The sequence below is a fragment of the Lepidochelys kempii genome, chromosome 3 (assembly GCF_965140285.1).
Source record: "Lepidochelys kempii isolate rLepKem1 chromosome 3, rLepKem1.hap1, whole genome shotgun sequence".
Classification (NCBI taxonomy): domain Eukaryota; kingdom Metazoa; phylum Chordata; order Testudines; family Cheloniidae; genus Lepidochelys; species Lepidochelys kempii.
This window is the reverse complement of record NC_136382.1, coordinates 32,950,436-32,969,693: the sequence shown is the minus strand read 5'-3', so window position 1 is coordinate 32,969,693 and position 19,258 is coordinate 32,950,436. Positions and strand designations below refer to the sequence as shown.

At 46.2% G+C, this 19,258-nt stretch overlaps 1 protein-coding gene across 7 annotated transcripts in view; it reads right to left on the bottom strand.

The window, feature by feature from the left end:
* The window catches only part of MBOAT2 (membrane bound glycerophospholipid O-acyltransferase 2), a 217,663-nt gene that overhangs the window by 51,763 nt on the left and 146,642 nt on the right, over nucleotides 1-19,258 (bottom strand). The window lies entirely within an intron of this gene.

Genomic DNA, 19,258 nt, shown 5'->3' with positions numbered 1-19,258 from the left:
CCCCTCCTTTTGTGGTCCCTCGCGGGCACCCACTATATACTCCCGGCTGCCCAGCCATCAGCTCTTTTGTAGTAGAGCTGAAATTAGGGGTGCTGCTTGAAGTAATAATAACAAACGCCACATACCTGGTTTCCATCATCAGCACTCCCACTCTTTCATAGATTCATAGAAGGTTAGGGTTGGAAGGGACCTCAGGAGGTCATCTAGTCCAACCCCCTGCTTGAAGCAGGACCAATCCCCAATTTTTGCTCCAGATCCCTAAATGGCCCCCTCAAGGATTGAACTCACAACCCTGGGTTTAGCAGGCCAATGCTCAAACCACTGAGCTATCCCTCCCCTCCCCTCTTAAAACTGCTCCAGCACCTCTGCTCTCTTAGGCAGACACTCACGTTCCTCTGCCTCCTGACCGGGAGCTTACCAGGCTGCACCGTTTCCTGCCCACATCATGATATTCCCAGCAAGCCAGACTGCCTAAACAGGCCAGCATCTGCACTTTGCTTTCTCTATAAGGGCCTGCAGTTACAAGTTACCATGCAGCTCTTTTCTAAGCAAGCTTCTTTATTCTTACGGTGAAAACATTACAGAGTAAACATATTAAAATCAATAAAAGAACCTACACTCATGCTAATAAATTTACCAGAGATCACCCCTCCCACAACTCCAAAAAGGGCTCTGGTATGAGTCAGTCCTTCAACCCTCACACCGGGGTTTTTCTGTGGTTACAAGTTCATAACAGCCTTAGCTCAGAATTAGTCCACCTATGCATAGGCTAGTCTTTCTTTTATTACAGCTTGAGCTTTTGATCTTGAAATGCTGGGAACATGTAATCAGTAGACAATGGTCCCCTTTTCACGGTGTACCTTCAAAAGGTTGGGTTTTACATAACTGGAAATGGGGAATTTGCATTCACCTCCCCTTAGAGATTCCCCAAGCAAACCATTTGCCGCTGTTAGTCCCAAAAGTCCATTCTTGTCTAGCACATTGTTCAATATAGTCCTTTGAATTTCATAACACTTCCCAGGGTTCACAGCCCATCCCTCCCCAAAGAGAAGTTACGCACAATCCTGGCCCACAATCATACATAAACTATTCATTGAATACAGTGGTTTTCAACCTATGGTCTGTGGACCCCAGGGGGGTCAGTGTCTGCAGACTATGTCTAAGGAATCCGTGAAAGGGTGTTGTTACCATAAAACAGTGGGTTTTAACCTGTGGTCTGCGGATCCCTAGGGGATCATCCCTAGATGTTGTCTAAGATTTCCAAAGGGGTCTGCACCTCCATGCAAAATTTTTTAGGGGTTGCAAATTAAAAACAGTTGAAAACCACAGATTTAATACAATGGGCCCCATAACACACTTAAACGTAATTCAATAAGGCCTCCCAAAAATACTGCAGGAAACTGCCACATCTGTCACTCCTTGGTGATCCAATGTAGTTTCTCAGGTTTTGGAGTAGCAGCTGTGTTAATCTGTATCCGCAAAAAGAAAAGGAGTACTTGTGGCACCTTACAGACTAACAAATTTATTTGAGCATAAGCTTTCGTGAGCTACAGCTCACTTCATCGGATGCTCATGAAAGCTTATGCTCAAATAAATTTGTTAGTCTCTAAGGTGCCACAAGTACTTCTTTTCTTTTTGCGGATACAGACTAACAAATTTATTTGAGCATAAGCTTTCGTGAGCATCCGATGAAGTGAGCTGTAGCTCCCGAAAGCTTATGCTCAAATAAATTTGTTAGTCTGTAAGGTGCCACAAGTACTCCTTTTCTTTTTTATAGTTTCTCAGTTCCTCAAAAATCTTGCTAACCAGAGAGATCAGACCTAAACTTTGATCCACATCCAGAAGTACATTATCATGCTATTACACTGCTCAAGACTGCTATTCATTACACATTTGAAGCACAAAATTGTTACAGTCAGAGACAGATTAAGGCAATCCTGAGCCCTAGATACACCATGACCGGGGCCTAGTGCAGTACCACCCTTGCACTATGGTCTCACTCCAACTTAAAGTGGCAGTGAGACAGGCAGCATCATAGATCCATTTAATCTCTTTTAGGAGCAACAACAGGTGTCCCCAGCCCTTTGAAGAAGCAGAGTCAGCAATTCAGGGACCCTCTAATCCTACCTCAGCAGCCAACGTATATCTGTATGAGTGCTCATACCCTCCTGCCACGCATGGTGCCCTTTACTGGTGATGTTGGCAGGAGGCTCCTTGAGTAATGGATCTTGGTGTTAACATCCCACTAAGAAGCTAGGGCAGTTCACAAATCTCTGGGCTGCGAGCTCAGACTGTCTGCAGACTCAGACAGATATTGTTGCATAACAAACTTAGTTCACATTTTCAAACTCTTCTTTGAAATTATGAGAGCTGGACACTTATTTTTTTAAAATGAAAGATCAAATTCTGTTGTCTCCATGAGACTCTAGGAGCAGGGGTTCTAAGAACAGGTCTGTAGTGACTATGTCTTACTTCGGTTTTATTTAAAGTAGGGTCTTTACAACCACTTATACGCATAGTGAATTCCACCACCAATCTCTGATGAAGCAGAGACCACGACTGGGGCAGCCTCTCACAGCCCCATTTCTTTCTTCTAAGCAGACCTGTGAGAATTGCTTATCTTGGTCCTGACCCTTCACACTGGAATGGGAAGCTGCCAAAGTCACTTCTTCCAACATCCAAATGAAGAGCTGAAAGGAGTAGATGGCATCCCACAGACCTCACATCACCACTAAACAGGGGAACCAGCCAGGTGGCACCACCTCTTTCCCACCATCACAATCTCACCTCACCTCTGTCCCGACACTTCAGCAGAGACACAGGTGCTGCATCACACAGACCCACACTGGAACACAGCCATAGGAGGAGTGAACTTTCAAAAGTGACTCTGAACTTTCAAAAGTGACTTCCAATCCCACACAAGGAACTGAACCTAATTTGAATTCACCACAACCAAACCAAAATAAAAATTTGATGTGGAAAGACTTTTATACTTATAGTACCTATCGTATGTACATAAGAGAGTAGCCTGTACGGTTATAGAATCATAGAACTGGAAGGGACCTCAAGAGGTCATCTAGTCCAGTCCCTGCACTCAAGGCAGGACTAAATATTATCTAGACTATCCCTGACAGGTGTTTTTCCAACCTGTTCTTAAAAATCCCTAATAATAGAGATTCCACAACCTCCCTAGGCAATTTATTCCAGTGCTTAAGAACTCTGACAGTTAGGAAGTTTTTCCTAATGTCCAACCTAAGCCACCCTTGCTGCAATTTAAGCCCATTGCTTCTTGTTCTATCCTCAGAGGTTAAGAAGAACAATTTTTCTCCCTCCTCCTTGTAAAAACCTTTTATGTATTTGAAAACTGTTATCAGGTCCCATCTCAGTCTTCTCTTCTCCAGACTAAACAAACACATTTTTTTCAATCTTCCCTCATAGGTCATGTTTTCTAGACCTTTAATCATTTTTGTTGTTCTTCTCTGGACTTTCTCTAATTTGTCCACTAATTTCTCTAATTTCCTGAAATGTGGTGCCCAGAACTCGACACATCACTCCAGTCAGGGCCATCCCAACCCATACGCAAAATACGCAGCTGTGTAAGGCACCAGGAAATTCGGGGCACCAAATTTCCTGGTGCCCTGTGCAGTTGCCTGCTGCTCCAGCCCCTGCTGCACTGCAGTCCTGCCCCCACTCCAGCCAGCCCTTCCCCTGAGGACTGCAGCAGGGGTTGGGCTCCCTGCACTCACTGGTGGCGGTAAGTAGAGCGACCCGGCCCCAGCCTGCTCTGCTCCCCTGGCTCCCAACTGCGCCGGTCCCAGCCAGGTCACTCCACTTCCCGCAGGAAGGAGCCAGTTTCCCCCCGCCGGAGGCCTGGGGCCAGTTCCCCGTTCTCCCCCGAGGAGGCCTGGGGCCCCACACAGTCCCGGCGGGCTGCGTAGGGCATCAAAATGGCTAGGGATGGCCCTGACTCAAGTTGAGGCCTAATCAGCGTGGAATAGAGCTGAAGAATTGCTTCTCGTGTCTTGCTTACAATACTCCTACTAATACATCCCATAATTATGTTTGGTTTTTTTGCAACACTGTTACACTGTTGACTAATATTTAGCTTGTGGGCCACCATGACCCCCAGATCCCTTTCCACAGTACTCCTTCCCATTTTGTATGTATGCAACTGACTGAACCCTTAAAATTGAACCCTTAGATCAGAGGTTCTCACACTGTGGTCCGTGAGCTCCATTCAGGTGGTCCATGGATAGTTCCCTCTAAGGTGCGCGCCTGGGTGGCCACACACGAGAAAATGAAGAGCCACCCACCTAATTAGTGGAGCCATGCAGGCGTGGCTCCACTAATTAGGTGCCTGGACCTGGAGAAGATGCACAAATAAGATGAGGTGGTGGCCTTGGGGAGAATAGGGGGTATGTGGGAGGGGGCAGTGGGGTGAGAAGAGGGGATGGAGGGAATTTGGGACATGCAGGGCTGCGGCGGCCAGAGAAAGAGGCAACTTTCCCCAACTCCAGGGCTGTGGCTGCTGGGGAGAAATGGCCCTCCTTCCCAGCCTCAGCTCTGTGGCTGCTGTGGCGGGGAAGAGACCCTCCCACACCTTCCCAGCCCCAGCTCGGGGGCTGCCGCAGTGAGGGAGAGAGGGCACATCCATTGCATTAAAAAGGTAAGACTACTGATAGTAAAATATACGTTGCGTGCTTTTATTTGTAGGACAAAATAGTTTATTATTATTATTTTTTTTATATAGCGTTTTTATCCAAAGCATTTTACAACAGTTAGCTAATGGTACAAACAATGTTTGGGAAGACTTAAGTGGTCCACCGAGACCCTCAGCAATTGTCAAGTGGTCCGTGAAAAAAAAGTTTGAGAACCACTGCCTTAGATTGAACCCTTAAAAACACACACGTCAGATGCTTTTATGAGAATATTGGTCTCTGAAGTATTACATACTGTATTTTTGGTCTGACTCATTTTTCTTCAAGATAGAACAACAGAAAGCAGCAGCAGCAGCTAAGTCTGTCATAATGGGCTAGTACAGCACAGGACTAACTAAGGGGGGAAAAAGGCTACGGCTGGTCAATGAATGAACCTGATTACACAGTGAGCAACAAGTCAACAATCAAAACCAAAATGAGAAGGAAATAAACACACTGCTATAAGGACCTCCTCTTGGGGTAGTCCATGCATGTTAAACAGGGCTTTAACTGTATATTTATTAGCAATGACTTAATCATAGCCTGGATGACTGATAGGGCAGGATGCCTATTTCCTCAGATATACTACATACAACAGCCCTTCAAGAATTCCCACCTCCATCTTCAAAAAGACATCCCTCCACCCACCCTCTCTCACTGGACTTCCCTGTTATCTTTGGTCTTCAGAAGGGTTACTGAGTTTTCTCTTTTCCCCTAGTCAGGCCTAATGGGGTTTGGCAGCCCCATCCACTACCTTCTTTACATGCTGAGGGAGTGTCAGACGGCCTTTCCTCCCCAATCACGTCTTACATGTCACAATCTTTCAGGGAGCCATCGAGTATCTCCTTCAGTCTGAAAAAAGATCTGTGGTGGAGGAAGGGGACAGGAAGTGCCTCCCAACCAACACACACCACACAGCAGCAGCAGGAGGGAACACATGCTAATAACCAGTTTTCAGAGTAACAGACGTGTTAGTCTGTATTCGCAAAAAGAAAAGGAGTACTTGTGGCACCTTAGAGACTAACCAATTTATTAGAGCATAAGCTTTCGTGAGCTACAGCTCACTTCCTCAGATGCATATCGTGGAAACTGCAGCAGGCTTTATATATACACAGAGAATATGAAACAATACCTCCTCCCACCCCACTGTCCTGCTGGTAATAGCTTATCTAAAGTGATCATCAGGTGGGCCATTTCCAGCACAAATCCAGGTTTTCTCACCCTCCACCCCCCCACACAAATTCACTCTCCTGCTGGTGAATAACCATGCTCTCAGATGAATTCCCTGATCTATGCAAACTATTTACACAGCTCTACTTCAGTGGTCTTGAGCTTACCTCCCCTACTCATGCACTCCTGGTCTGTTCTATCCCCACATTTGATCAAGTGACAAAACAAAGGACCTACCACTTACCTCAAATAGGTTCTCTTCCCAGTTAGGCAGTTGCTATGTGGAGGCTGCTGCCTATCTCAATTACCACTACCATCTCATGTTTCTTTGTGCTTCCCTATCTGTTTGTCTGTATCCACCAGTTCTCTCTTGCCTTAGACTGTAAACTCTAAGGCAGTAACACTCGTTTTTCAATCTGCATTTGCACAGCGCTTAGCACAATGGGGTCCTGTTCCATGACTGGGACTCCTATGCACTATTGCAATATAAATAAATCTAAAATCCATGTCCACACTTCTGTTTCTCTTTAGCTCCTACACATTTCTGATGAGTTTGGGTTTATTGTGCAATTTTGTATGTTATATAGAAATTGCAATATATTTAACAACCACACTTATTTTTGCAGTCAAACACTGCTAATAGGAGTGTGGTGCATATGTCTCACAGAAGTACAAACACTGTCTCACAATGTTATGAATTCCCACACACTGTCTGTTTTGGCCTTTTTCCGTTCGTTGCATGGCTCCTAATATAACATTCATGTTTGTACCATGTGATCTTATTCATTCACAAAAAGAAAAGGAGTACTTGTGGCACCTTAGAGACTAACCAATTTATTTGAGCATAAGCTTTTGTGAGCTACAGCTCACTTCATCGGATGCATACTGTGGAAACTGCAGAAGACATTATATACACAGAGACCATGAAACAATACCTCCTCCCACCCCACTCTCCTGCTGGTAATAGCTTATCTAAAGTGATCACTCTCCTTACAACGTGTATGATAATCAAGTTAGGCCATTTCCAGCACAAATCTAGGTTTTCTCACCCTCCGCCCCCCCCCCCACCCCAAACTCACTCTCTTGCTGGTAATAGCCCATCCAAAGTGACCACTCTCTTTACAATGTGTACGATAATCAAGGTGGGCCATTTCCACCTTGATTATCAGGAATTATCATCCTGGTCCCAGAATAGTTGGGATATAAACACAGAGCACTAGTCTGAAAGTCAGGAAAACTGGCTTCTATTCCCATGTCTGGCAGAGACCTGCTATGTGACTTTAGGCAAATCATTTCACTCTTCTGTGCCTGAGTTTTTCCATTAGTAAAGTGAGGATAATACTTACCCTTCTTTGTAAATGGATATTATAACTATTACTAAATTTTAATGTGGTCATTTCATAAAGCATATTTGGATTTCGAAAATATTTTGATCCCCTACAGGGGTTCACATCAACATAACAGTGAAGCCATCACTGACAGATCCAATGTGAGCAACCTTGTCCCTCTCCAATGTGCAACTGTTGCAGCTGATTCACACAAAGCAGCTTCTTCTAAACCCGTGAACAAAGCACAGCAACAGAAGCCACATTAAGCACTCCTATCCTCTATGGAGCAGTCAGCTTCACTTCCATGACACTGCTAGGTTAGGAAACCAAACTTCTAATCAGGATTGTTTTCTGGTCTTTGAGTTCCCCTCACTGCAGCACGAAGAGATACTTACCAGCCTCCCACTTAGCCTGCTTGAAAGTTTTCACCTTTATGTGTTCAAGGAAATCTGGTGATACAGTCATTCAGAATAGTCACATTTCTAAAAAACAGTTAAGCATGAGGAAGTGTGGGGAGCATATCACAGGCTGAGCTGGACCTAAAAAGGATTTCAGTTTGAGGTGCTCAAATGGGTGTCCAACTAGTCTACTTCTGATTTTCCAAAATCCTATTATCCAAACCTCTGCATTATGTGAATCCTTTCTTTTTCCCCCATGCTTGGATAATGCAGAAGATCAGATAACAGAGCAGAGATCCCCGGCCATGGGGGAGTCCATCCTGTTGCTAAAAAGGATGCAGAAAAGGACCTAGGGGTGACAGTGGACGAGAAGCTGGATATGAGTCAGCAGTGTGCCCTTGTTGCCAAGAAGGCCAATGGCATTTTGGGATGTATAAGTAGGGGCATAGCGAGCAGATCGAGGGACGTGATCGTTCCCCTCTATTCGACATTGCTGAGGCCTCATCTGGAGTACTGTGTCCAGTTTTGGGCCCCACACTTCAAGAAGGATGTGGATAAATTGGAGAGAGTCCAGCGAAGGGCAACAAAAATGATTAGGGGACTGGAACACATGAGTTATGAGGAGAGGCTGAGGGAGCTGGGATTGTTTAGCCTGCAGAAGAGAAGAATGAGGGGGGATTTGATAGCTGCTTTCAACTACCTGAAAGGGGGTTCCAAAGAGGATGGCTCTAGACTGTTCTCAATGGTAGCAGATGACAGAACGAGGAGTAATGGTCTCAAGTTGCAGTGGGGGAGGTTTAGATTGGATATTAGGAAAAACTTTTTCACTAAGAGGGTGGTGAAACACTGGAATGCGTTACCTAGGGAGGTGGTAGAATCTCCTTCCTTAGAGGTTTTTAAGGTCAGGCTTGACAAAGCCCTGGCTGGGATGATTTAACTGGGAATTGGTCCTGCTTTGAGCAGGGGGTTGGACTAGATGACCTTCTGGGGTCCCTTCCAACCCTGATATTCTATGATTCTATGATTCTAAATGGCTCCTGTGGCAGCCCAGGGAACCCTATGCAGCTCTGATGTCATGGGAGTGAGTGAGAGAGGGCTGTGACAGCAGAGCTACAGAGGACTCCCTGTGCTGCGGGTCCTGCCCTCACAATTATTCGAACTCCCAGTTATCTGAATCAAACCAGGGTCTCCCATGCTCAGTGGTGGATTAGCCACTGGGCCAATGGGGCCTGTGCCCAGAGGGCCCAGTCAACTGGGAGGCCTGGAAAAAATCTGATGCTGGGTGGTGGAAGCTTGAAGCACCGGCTGCTGGGCAGGCAGGCAGGGCAGGGGAAGCCCCTGTGCCCCAACCCTGCTCCCCTGCAGCAGTGCTGGGCGGGCAGGGGAAGCCCCTGGCAGCAGTGCCAGATGGGCCGGATGGAGGGAAGCCCCCACATCCTGGCAGCAGCAGCGGGTGAGGTAGGGGAAGACCTGGCACTTCCACCCTGCTCCCCATCAGCAGCGCTGGGCAGACGGGGTGGGGGAAGCCCCCAGCACTCCCTGACCCAGGCAGAAGCTGCTGGGTGGTGCGGGGAAGCCACCAGCATCCCCGAACCCTGTCAGAAGCCATGTGGCTCATCCGCAGCAGAAGCCACGGGGTGGTGGGAGAAGCCCCAGCGCCCCAACTGTGGTCTCCTGCAGAAGCGTAGAGGATGCCGGGGGGAAGCCCCAACACCCAGACCCCCACTGCGGCCCCGGGACTGGAGGAGCTCTCAGTCCCCGTTGTGACCGAAAGGCCATGGTGAGGGATCAGAGCTTCTCCAGTCTCGGGGGGCCGGGGGAGGGGAGGAGCAGAAAGGAGCAAACAAGTTGCAGGGGCTGCAGTGAGGGCAGAATGGGGGGACCCTGGTTGGAACAGGGGCGGGCCCCAGGGAAGGGACAAAAAGGGGTGGGGCCGCAGGCAAAAGGGGCAGAATGAGGGGTGGGATCGCAGGCGGAAGGGGTGAGGAGGGGCCCCCCCACTTGCTCTGGTCCAGGGTCCCAAGAAACCTTAATCCACCTCAGCCCTTGCTATGTAGATAATCAGGAGTTTCCTATAATCTCAAATCCTTACTGTTTGTAAAATATTATACATTATAGTCCAAAAGAAGAGATAGGAGATAACAGTTTTTGTTGTCAGTCTGGCATTGGCAGCAACAAAAGCAAACAGAACACAGATGTCAGTTGAATAAAATAGAACAGGCATGTATTGTAATCATGAAGTTACTCTTTTGAAAGTGATACTAAGGCATTAACCAAAATGTTGTCATTGATAGAGCAAAAGTTGCATGAGAGTTACAAAATAAGTTATAGATCAAGAAGCACTAAAAGAAAGGAAACAATCCCTAGTTTCCAAGAGGAGGAAGTGTCAAGTTACTAAAAAATAATCTAGGTTCACTGACTTATTTAAAGCCAAATGAAATAGAGCAGGTGCATTTGAGAAACACAGTCATGGGAAAACAGCTGCTACTTTTTGTTGTGAACCTGCTAACATTTATTAAATGGGAACTCATCTTGTCATGATGGTCCATGAACAAAAGAGATGTAATAAGTAGTAGACTTGGAAAACAAAATGTAATTTCAAAAATTTTCATTATGATCTTTAAATTTTTTTTTAGAAAACCTATATTTTAAAAAGCAAGTGAATCGATGGAGGGCTACTTATAGGATTCCTGGGTTTTAAGACATGCTAAACCTTAATGTCAATGGTATTATGTTTGTTTGTCAATGATAGAAGTTTGTTTTCATTTTAGGAGCAGAGAGAGAGAGAACCATTTTTTTTTTACATATATTTGATGTATCGTATAAAATTACACAGCAAAATGAGAAACGTTTTGGCATAAAGAAGAATCAACTTTAACCCATGCTAACATTCATCCATTTATGCAGCTAGCCACCCACATATCCACTCATAGTGTCTCACTCAGCCCAGTCTGTTACTTATTCATTTCTAGATTGTGTTACCAATTATTCTCTTAGAACTTACATTCACCCCTAAAGAATTTTAATCCTCCATTCTACCATTTACTTTATATAGGAGATGCTTTTTAAAAAATTAAATCTCTGCCATTTTTTGTAGCCACCTTATGAAAATGAAAACATTCTTCTATCTCCCTCATAACGGGCCTTGTGGTACAAAAAAGCAATTGTAATTCATTTTGTTGGGGACACTGGGGCATGGCCACTAAGTAACTCGAGGGGATGGAAGACCACGAGTGTCGATGAAGCCCCCGCGCACTAGGCCCAAGTGTCCTTGGCCCCCCCTCCTGCCTGGAGGCACTCGCAGCAGTTATGCTGAGGATCTGCAACAATATGTTGCAGAGTAAGACTGCCTGAAACTAAGCAAGGCCGAACAGGGCAGATATGGAAGAACAATGCTGAATAAAGCAGCTTTATGTATGGTTTAACAAATGATACAGAGAACAAGGGAACTAGCTGGGAACTGGATTGCCTGGCTACATGTATACTTAGGGCAGCTTGCTATTGGATAAGTATGCTGGGAAAAAGGATGTATAAAAGCCCGTGTAACTTCCTGCTCTGTGTACAGGATTTGAGATTCTATTCTCCCTGTACCTTTTTGCAGCTGCAAATAAACTTTTCTGTTTCTCCACCCCGTTGTGATTATTGGGTGTAGCACACCAGGTAGTGAACCAACCTCAGCTGTTGTTTAGCCTCTCAGCACTGGGTGCCGGCAACAGCTTTTGGCATCCCTGGATGGGCGACGAGGCTGCAATTTAGCCTTGCCCGGACCCATCCTGGAGGTCGAGGATTGCAGCGAGAACCGACGCCCAGCGCGCACCGGTGAGTTCATCGGGGGCCTCGGAGGAGATGCGATTTGATTGACCCCGGAGGGCACAACGGTGCAACGCACTTATATAGTGGAGAAGCAGTTGTGGACGATGGTGAGGAACAGGTCCCTTAGACACGGGGGAGGAGCAGCTGCAGGCGACGGTGAGGAACCAGTCCCTTGGATAAGGTAGGAACCTTTTGAAATCCAGATTGTATGCTCTGTTGGAACCTGGGGACGCCCAGAGTTACCCTGTAGGTATGGGACAGGGACAGAGCTCAGGGGTTAGGGCACGGTGTACGCCCCTAGAATGCATTCTAGCAAACTGGAAGGTATTTGGTGCGGATCCGATGACTAAGAGCCAATTAAAACAATTCTGTACAGTTGACTGGCCTCAATATCAACTAGAGGACCAGGAGTGGTGGCCACCAGGAGGGTCAATTAATTACAACACGATCCTCCAATTAGTTTTGTTTTGTCATGAATGGGTAAATGGAATGAATATTTGTATGCACAAGCGTTTATGGCTTTAAGAAATAGAATAGAGCTGTAATTCTGCAGAGTTGTAATTTGACTCCGACTGGTTCGGTAGTAGCTAATGTTAGTCCCCAGACCCCCACCCCCACTGTAATGGCAGAGCCGGTGTCCCCTTCGGCCCCCACACCTCCACCTTATAGGGGTAGGATGCCTCAGGTTACAGAGATTGCCCCCTCGGTGGGACTCTATCTTTTGCTTACCGAGACTGTTGTGGCTTGCCCAGGGGCAGAGGGACGTCAGGCTACCACTATGCAAGTTTACACCCATGTGCCATTCAATCCAATAGACTTAGCAGCTTTTAAAACACAGGCTGGGGAATTCTCCATGAACCCAAGCCGGTTTCTTTCAGTCTTTGAGGGGTGCCTCAGTAGTCACAAGCCGGACTGAGATGACTGTAATATCCTCCTGAGAACCCTGCTGTCTGAGGTGGAGAGGGATCAGGTTACAGCTAAGGCAAGGGGAGCGTCAGCTTTCAAGCGAAAGAAAGGAAGCTATCTGTCAAGTTCCTACCCCAAACACTCGTAAGCAGGTCAGGGCATTTCTAGGTATGGCAGGCTTTTGCAGGATATGGATCCCAGAGTTTGGACTGTGGGCTAAACCCCTGTACGACTGTGTAAAAGGAGCAGATCATGACCCCTTCTATTGGACCCCAGAGGCTGACAGGGCATTTAAAATCCTGAAAAGAAAGTTGATGGACGCCCCGGCTCTGGGCCTGCCGGATCTCTCTAAGCCGTTTCAGTTGTATGTACATGAACGAAAGGGGGTGGCCCTAGGAGTGCTCACATAGCTGTTAGGAGCATGGAGACGTCCCGTGGCTTATTTTTCTAAGCAACTGGATCAGGTTGCAAAGGGTTGGCCGGCATGTTTACGGGTGGTCGCAGCTACTGCCCTAGTGCTTGAGGAAGCCGAGAAGCTAACATTGGGAGGGGTTATGAAAATCTATATTCCCCATATGGTCTGAGCCTTATTGGATGCAAAGGGAGGGCTTTGGCTCACCCAGGCTCAGATTGCTCAGTACCAGGCTAAGCTGTTAAAGAACTCTGAAGTCACCTTACAGCCTTGCCCCTCCCTTAGCCCAGCCACCCTCTTGCCAGAAACAGAGGAACAAAAACATGACTGTTTAGAGATCATAGATGTCCAGTACTCCAGCCGTCGGATTTAAAGGATGTACCCCTCCCAAATGCAGATTATGAGTGGTACACTAATGGTAGCAGTACTGTAATAGATGGGCAAAGGAGGGCGGGTTATGCTGTTGTGACGCTCCATGACACTGTGGAAGCTGAAGGTTTGCCTGCTGGGACCTCTGCCCAGCTTGCCGAACTAATAGCCCTGACCCGTGCACTTGAACTATCAAAAGGAAAGCAGGTCAACATTTTTACTGATTCAAAGTATGCTTTTGGTGTGCTGCATGCTCATGCTGGCCTATGGAAGCAAAGGGGAACGCTGACAGCCCAAGGCTCCCCAGTCAAGTACGGGCCCCAAATCCTCCGGCTCCTAGAAGCTGTACAACTTCCCTTGGAAGTGGCAGTGGTACACTGTAAAGCCCATCAAAGGGGAGATCAAGATGTGGCCAGGGGTAACGCCCGGGCAGATAGAGAGGCTAAGCATGCTGTCACCCTGCCATCTCCTCAGACTGAGAACGCCCATATGCATGCCCTTATCCCATCAGTAGGGGAGCTTCCAACCCCTCAGTACTCTGGGGAGGAGAGACAGCTAACTGACAAACTCGGTCTCTGAGAAAAGGAGGGATGGCTCCATTCCTCAGAAGGGAAGGTCCTCTTACCAAAGGGCCTGATCCAGCCAGTGCTGCAGAAACTACATCAAACCACTCATGCTGGCAGGGAAGCACTTATTCAGCTAATGGAAAAATACTTTATCACTTCCGGACTCCGACCCCTGGCTGCCCAGGTACAAGTGGACTGCTTAATCTGCCAAAAGAATAACCCCCGACCGGGACATCCTGTGCCACCAGCTGCCCTAGAGCCCACTCCGGGCCCCGGACAAGTGTGGCAAATAGACTTTACTGAGTTTCCCCGGACTCAAGGGTTCAAATATCTCCTTGTCATAGTGGATCAGTTCAGCGGATGGCCAGAAGCCTTCCCATGCTGTAATTGCACTGCCAGAACAGTGGCACTCAAGTTTGTTAAGGAGATCATTCCTCGCTTTGGACTCCCCCTGTGGATGGAATCTGACAACGGGACACATTTCACGTCAAAAATCATTCAAAGCATCTCACATGCCTTACAGATCCCCTGGAAACTCCATATGCCCTGGAGACTGCAAGCCAGTGGTGTAGTGGACCCTTAAATGGCATCTCTCAAAAGTGTGCCAAGAAGCCTCACTGCGATGGCCTGATGCTTTGCCCCTCGTCCTACTTCGTATCCGCGTTCTCCCTAAGGGTAGATTAGGGCTTAGTCCCTTTGAAATTATGTTTGGAAGGGCATGGCCTATGAATGGCACCCTGGTTCTGTCAGGGGAATGGGAGCTGGGTAATGTTTTTTTGTTACAGTATGTGTTCCCTGTCTGCTGTTCTCTTGTCTCTTCATAGGTATACCAAGGATTCCCAGCCTCTCCCCTTGGACTCTCCCGTCCACTCCCTACAGCCAGGTGACTCTGTGCTTGTTCGTACCTGGAAAGACGAGCCTCTCCAGGAAAAGCGGAAAGGACCCTATACCGTCCTGCTGATCTCCCATACAGCGGCAAAGATCGAGGGACACAAGAACTGGATCCATCACTCTCGTCTGAAGGCAGTACCTGCCCCCTCGTCAGCAGAACAGTGGACTGTCCAACCTGCTGACTCCTCATCTAGTGACGATCTCGGGCTAAAGCTACTGTTTAAAAGACACAAATAGTGGGCACCTTAACTCTTAAAAAGGGGCCCATCCAGGTACTGGAGACCCTGGGTTAAAAAGACTCTGGTGATAATTAATTGGGTAACATTGTATTTCCAAACTGTGCATATTGGGAGCATAACTCCTTTGTTTCGCTTGCACACTATGTTGCTACTTTAACAAACCAGACTGATTGCTAGGTATGTGCTCCAACTCCACTGTCCCCCCAAAATGGGAATGCCCCTTGACATGCTGCCCTTGACCCTAGCAGAATTAGCCGCCACCAAAGAGCAGGAAAGAATGGACTCGCCGTTCTGGAATAAGACCTCTTTACAGCAAGCCACCTATCAGAACCAGGAGTATTCAGTTGCAGTACTCACTGAGGGAGTATTATGTTTTACCCGAAACCAATCTAATTACTATGGGCGTCCTGTGGGAAAAAGCTCCTGTGTTATTACACAGTGGGCTAATGGGTATTAAATAAAAACCAAAAGGGGAGGCCAACAGTGTGGGTGTAATGGTTCCTCCCCTTTTAGGGAAACTCTTACAAATAATCTTACCACCAAAAAAAAAAAAAAAAAAAAAAAAGGGGTTTAGAAATGTAACTTGCCGTCCAGTTAATGTCTTCAACGTAGCAAGCCAATGGTGGGTTTGTAGTGGTCCCTATGGCGAATGTAATTTAAACGGCACAATTAAAAATGCCCCCGCTTGTACCCAATCAGAAGAATAAGATGCCCCCTTAGGGGCATATGAATTGTTTAAAAAAGCAGCCAAAGCAGCCTTAAAAATCCCAGGAACCCCCTTAAAAAACAGTCCTTACTAGGCCCTACAGGGTCACTATTTTGTATGTGGCCGAAAAGCTTACAAGGTGCTGCCAGCCAACTGGACAGGTAGCTGCTTTATAGCTCATGGAGTTCCTCATCTTTCCATAACTGCCACACTGCCCCCCCCAAAAAAAATTAAAAATGCCCGAGACACCTCTATTGAGTCACAAAAAAAGACCCTGCGGCAACTGACTACGGCATTGGAGGGTAATATAAAGAATTCCCTCACAACCAAGAAGCTTGTAGGGTGTTCTGTACTGGGAATAGCACCACTGTTTACCGGGCCAGCCATGGCATGCATAGGCTGCTATACTGTAAGGCTGCAAATGGTACTTTAAAAAGTTAAAAATTACTTAAAATTACTTAAAATAAAGTTACTTAAAATTAAAGGACTCGGTTAGTAATTTAAAGTCAGCAATAAAAACATTAGATAAAAAGGTACAGCAGCTCAGGACGTTTTCCCTCCAAAACAGGCTGGCTTTAAACTATCTCTTGGCATCCCAAGGAGGGGTTTGTGCCCTCGTCAGGCCCCAATGTTATATATATGTAAATAATAGCAGTTATAAAATCTATAAAAAGGTGGTATAGGCTGAGGCCCATGCCTGAGCTGGAGCACAGGTTGCCTATACTGCCCCAGAGAGCGATTGGTTGCAAACCTTGTTTTCAGGCTGGGGTTTGTCGTTTTGGCTTGGTGGTTTATTTAGCTTGTTATTGAAACTTCTCTTTCCTGTATTGCTTTTATGAATGGTATTATGCTGTGCAGTATCATGTGTTAGGGCCCTTTTGCAAAAGTTAATAAGTCATTCTCTTCAGGGCTATCACAAAGTGCTTATGCAAAGTCCTATTGTAAAAAAATAAGTAGCCCAAGTGAGAAAACTCAGAGCCAAGGTTGCTGAGTGTTCTCAAAGGAGGGAGTTGTTGGGGACACTGGGGCATGGCTACTAGGTAACTTGAGGGGATGGAAGACCACGAGTGTCGATGAAGCCCCCGCGCACTAGGCCCAAGTGTCCTTGCCCCCCCTCCCCCGCCTGGAGGCACTCGCAGCAGTTACGCTGAGGATCTGCAACAATATGTTGCAGAGTCAGACTGCCTGAAACTAAGCAAGGCCGAACAGGGCAGATATGGAAGAACAATGCTGAATAAAGCAGCTTTATGTATGGTTTAACAAATGATACAGAGAACAAGGGAACTAGCTGGGAACTGGATTTTCTGGCTATATGGATACTTAGGGCAGCTTGCTATTGGATAAGTATGCTGGGAAAAAGGATGTATAAAAGCCTGTGTAACTTCCTGCTCTGTGTACAGGATTTGAGATTCTATTCTCCCTGTACCTTTTTGCAGCTGCAAATAAACTTTTCTGCTTCTCCACCCCGTTGTGATTATTGGGTATAGCACACCAGGTAGTGAACCAACCTCAGCTGTTGTTTAGCCTCTCGGCACTGGGTGCCAGCAACAATTTATTCAATGTATTGATTGTTTTGCATATTACCAAAATAAATCATTTGATATAACTCAGGTCTGTGACACTGTACAAGCCAGATTTCCTATTTTTGTGTTTGTGATGTCAGTCCATTTATACAGTCACCTGTTCCCACACACAAACTCTGCCCTTAAGGCTGCGCTGCCCTTTTCTTCCCAAGCACACAAAAACCCACCACACGGTTCATCTAAGTCTTCCTCAAGCAACAAAGAATAAGGATGAATGGGAACAGTTTCCCAAGGTACTCAAACTTTTAAATAGGGAAGTGCGTCATACCCAAGGTGCAACAGAATGAAGTTTAAGACTTAATCATAATGTGCAAAGTTCTATGCTAATTTACAATATATGTGTGATGGTGCCCCCCATAAAGCTTTATGGAAATATGCTTATGAATGTATATATGAAATAGCTGGAATATGTTTTATGCTACATATGCCATGTAATATATCTCTGTAAAGGTTATGATCTACTGAATATATTCATCCTACTTGTATGCATGTGTCATTGTTGTGTTCGGAGTTATGAATATTGGCTGTATACTTGTCTGATCTTAAATAACCTCAGTAAGGCATTTGGTCAGCTTCTTTAGAAAGGAATTTGCAAAGTTAAATGCCCAATCAAGAAGCATTTAACAAGCAACGGATGTTGGAAGGCTCCAATCCACATAAGAAGTCTTCCTGGAGACATTCACAATACCATGTGGGCAATGGCTGCTGCCTGTAAAAAACTGAGTCATGCCTGAACATGTGACCTGCCCAGATGACTCCAAAACTCCACCTTGGAGCTGGACTTTGCATAGGAGAGAGGAGGGGGTCTCCACCCACAAAAGAAAGTCTATTTAAGCCCATGGGAGACCCCTCCATTTTGTCTTCAGCTGGCTAGAGAGCCTCTCCACCCGCAAGAAAGAAACTGGAACAAAGGGCAATAACTACAGGGAGTGTGAGTGATTGCTGGACCTGGACTAGAAGGAGATCAGTCTGTAAAAGGAAGCTTACTTGAATTCCTCCAAGGGTGAGGTTTTTATCTGTATTCAGAGTTCTTACTGTATTAGACATAGACTTGCATGTTCTATTTTATTTTGCTTGGTAATTCACTTTGTCTGCTATTACTTGGAACCACTTAAATCCTACTTTCCTTATTTAATAAAATCACTTTTTACTTATTAATTAACCCAGAGTATGTAGTAATACCTGGGGGGGGGGGGGAGAAACAGCTGTGCATCTCTCTCTATCAGTGTTATAGAGGGCGAACAATTTATGAGTTTACCCTGCATAAGCTGAATACAGGGTAAAGCGGATTTATTTGGGTTTGGACCCCACTGGGAGTTGGGTATCTGAGTGTCAAAGACAGGAACATTTCTTAAGCTGCTTTCAGTTAAGTCTGTAGCTTTGGGGCACGTGGTTCAGACCCTGGGTCTGTGCTGGAGAAGACTGGCGTGTCTGGCTCAGCAAGACAGGGTGCTGGAGTCCCAAGCTGGCAGGGAATGCAGGGGCAGTAGTAGTCTTGGCACATCAGTTGGCAGCCCCAAGGGGGTTTCTGTGATCCAACCCGTCACAACATGCAATATTACTGAAGTCAGAGAAGCACAGAATGGGAGCCAGGTTAGAATTTGCCCCTACAAAATTAGCACACAGAGTCTTCATTTTAAAAGACTGCACACTAGGCCCACAGAAAGCAAATACAGATTGTAACAAATGTAGCAATGTTCTTTAATAATCATTAATATGGTATCTGTCTCTGTCACTGGTGTGATGTTTCTGTACTGTATATGGGAATGGATATTTCACCCTCAGGGTATGACAGGATAGCAAAGCCTAACTATCTAGGGAAAAAGGCCCTTTCTAATAATCATATAACTTACACTGAAGGATTGTTCAGAGATAATGCTAGAATGAGTAGCCTGAGTGATTCTAACTTGCTGTCCCTGGTGGTGGTGGTGGTGGGGAACAATGAAAGCAGTTTGAACAAGATTGGCAGACTGACAGATCCCGACTGAGAATCCCAAAAAGCTTGTCTTCACTGCAAAGGTAACTTGAGTTATAACTCAAGTCCTGTCAACACACAGAAACCCTTCAATTCCAGTTCAGTGGTGGTGGTGCTTTTAACTCAAGTTGGCTGCCCTGAGAGGTGGCATAGGCTAAAGCTTGAGCTAACACAATTAGTCATCTCTAATATGGCATTCTAAGGG